Raw genomic sequence first — 3,396 nt, 5'->3', positions numbered from 1 at the left:
TTATAATCATTCACACACAAAAAATGAAAAGGGCACCACTGGGATGTTTCATCTTTTCAGCGCAACCTGCTTTCTGATGACTCTTACGGTGCCACAAGATAATAATAGAACTACTGTTTGTATTATAACGTGCACCAGGTAGCGAACACTGTCTCATGTAAGTATACCATTTCTTTTTTTTCTTAAAACTTTATGAGGAAAATAACTATATAGAATTTTTTTAAACAACTGAAATTTGCACAAATATGAACTGGATGAAATATCTAAATTGCAGTTCTGAAGTAGCATGAGCCATGGGGTAGGGAGAGACATGGTTTGACATATCCAAAATAGTTTGGTATATCCAGGAGAATATGAGGAACTGTGCTTCTATTTGGTTGACATCTTATAACTGAAATCCTGGACTATATATGAAACTGCCCTATACTTAATCAGATCACTGGCAGCTGCTCTCCAGAGTCTTAGGCTGAGGTCTTTCACATCACCTACTACCTGATCCTTACCTGGAGATGCTGAGGATCGAACCTGGGACTTTCTACATGTCAAACAGATGCTCTGCCACTGAACCACAGCCCCTCTCAAGCTGTCCGGCCACATTAATGTAACCATATTGTCCAACATCTTACAGAAGAATAAGCAGCATATGTAGGCTTCCAGGCTGTCTGCCACCCTGACATAGACCAGATCCAGATCTCAGCAACATGTGCTCATAGATCATGGTCTGAGGTCTATGTTCCTTAGCCACAGTACTAAAGTGGTAGGCTGGTACAATGTGCTGTTTTGGTGTTCACCTATAGGCTTTTTTAATGTGCTACAGCCAGGACACTTGCAATTTACTCAAAGATTTAACTGCTAAAGACTCGAGAGGGAGCTGAACACTGACGAACACTAACATGTCATACTCAAATGTTATCCCCCAAAGGCATTTACTCAAAGATTTAACTGCTAAAGACTCTAGAGAGGGAGCTGAACACTGACAAACACTAACATGTCATACTCAAATGTTTTAAAGTTATCCCCCAAAGGCAGAGAGAGGAGAAGAAGAGATTGGATTTATACCCTGCCCTTCAGTACCCAAAGGAGTCTCAGAGCAGCCTACAATCTCCTTTCCCTTCCCCTCCCCACAAATGGACACCCTGTGAGGTAGGTGGGACTGAGAGAGCTTTTTTGAGAACTGCCCTTGAGAGAATAGCTCTGAAAGAACTTGTAACTGACCCAAGGTGACAACAGCAGCAGCCTGTGGAGGAGTGGGAAATCAAACCCAGTTCTCCCAGATTAGAGTCTGCACTCCTAACCACTACACCAGACTCCTAACCACTACACCAAATTGAGACACAGACAGACAGGCTGAGACAGAGAGACAGGGTTACCAGGGATAGATATCTGGAGCCCTGACACAGAGGACCCAGGCTAGCCCAATTTTGCCAGATCTCAGTAGCTAAAAAGGGTTAGTATTTGGATGGGAGTATTTGGATGGGATTTGGTTAGTATTTGGATGGTTAGTATTTGGATGGGAGTAGTATTTGGTTAGTATTTGGATGGGAGACCACCAAGGAAATCCAGGGTTGCTATGCAGAGACAGGAGAAGGTAAACACCTCTAAAGGACTCCTGCCTTGAAAATCCTACAAGGTCACCATAAGTCAGCTGTGACTGGAAAAGGACTGTCCCTGATAAATACAGAAGATTGAAAAGTATTTGTGCCACCTGCCTAGATATTAGGGATGTGCACCTGGACGGTCCAGGCCAGCCCAATCTCATTGGATCTCAGAACCTAAGCAGGGTTGGCCCGGGTTAACAGTTGGATGGGAGAACACCAAGGATCTCCAGGGATGCAGCACAGAGGCAATGGCAAACCACCTCTCGTTGTCCATTGAAACCCTTATTGGTTGCCATACGTCAGCTGCAATTTGACAGCACTTTCTGCACCCAACCAGAAATTTACTAATCGAAGTCTTATCTGAACCAGGCCCATTTGTGCACATTGTAAATGTTTCAGATTGGAACAATATGACACTCAAGAATGGCTGAAAATCTTCCATTTATTCTGGTGTCTTTTTTTTATTTATTTCAGAGGGCAGTGGGAGGCAATATGGCGAGCAAGTGGACAGAGGGACTGAATGTAAATTTATTTTACAGGGATGTTATCTAATCTTACAGCCAAACAGGATGATCCCAAAACTTCTACATCTCAGGTGAGTCAAGTTCTAGTTCTCCTCTTCCATGTGTTCTACAGTGTTGTTGATTTTAAAGACCCTCTCAAATTCGGGCATCCAGAATGAAAGAAAAAGTGAATTCATTTATATACCAGTGCTCACATCTCCCTATGTCCCTCTGCAAAGGAGAATTAAATTTTTCTACAGAACTGAGGTGCTTTGCCTAAAATTGTGAAGGAGAATCCACTTGGTGAGCACTGCCGTCCCTGAGAAGTCTATCCCTGTTGAAGAGAGGAAAACATAAGAACGTAAGAGAAGCCAATGTTGGATCAAGCCAATAGCCCATCCAGTCCAACACTCTGTCACACAGTGGCCAAAAATACCAGGTGCCATCAGGAGGTCCAGCAGTGGGGCCAGGACACTAGAAGCCCCCCCACTGTTGACCCCCCCCAAGCAACAAGAATACAGAGCATCACTTGCCCCAGAGTCCCTATCTATACCTTGTGGCTTGGTTCATGGTTCGTTGCATACCTGGTTTGCAAACCATGAACCGTCATGGACTTTTAAGGGCTACATGAACTTGTTTGGTTCATGAGGTTCATGGCCTGGAAAAATGCCCCCCTCATGTGCTAAAGACACCAGACTTGAAGGAGATCTCTGGATTACTCTATCTGCCCTCCAAGTCTGTTAAGGATTGGGTATATGGGGTCCGAGTTATGATCCCCCAAAGAAAGTGCCTCCAGGAAAGAGCTTTCTGGGGAAATGGCAGGCATAGGTTCAGGAGTGTATAAAATGGATCCTGTGCAAGCTAGAGACACCAAACCTGGAGGGGATCTCTAGCTGACTCTCCTCTATCTGCCTCCCACGTTTACTGAGGATTGGGTTTATGGGGTGTGCGTTACCATCTTCCAAAGAAGGTTCCCCCATCCTCCATTGTTTCCAATGGAGGGGCAGAAACAGCAAAAAAACAAGGGCCGCCCTGAGCCTGCTTCAACGGGGAGGGCGGGGTAAAAGTTGAAACAATAAATAAATAAAATAAATAGAAGCCCAACAGAGAATCTCTGCAATAGAAACTTTTTGCAAGCACAGCAGAACCAGTGCAATGTGTCCAGCAGAACCAGTGCCACTGTGGCAGTGCAAACCCAATAGGACTAAGGTCAAGCCAGGAAAATGCTTTAGGGGGAGATGTCACACACAGGTTCAAAAGTGTATAGAATGGACCCCCTGCAAGCTACACACACC

This window comes from Gekko japonicus, unplaced genomic scaffold (assembly GCF_001447785.1).
Source record: "Gekko japonicus isolate JY-2015 unplaced genomic scaffold, Gekko_japonicus_V1.1 scaffold492, whole genome shotgun sequence".
NCBI lineage: Eukaryota > Metazoa > Chordata > Lepidosauria > Squamata > Gekkonidae > Gekko > Gekko japonicus.
Note: the sequence above shows the minus strand (reverse complement) of the source record.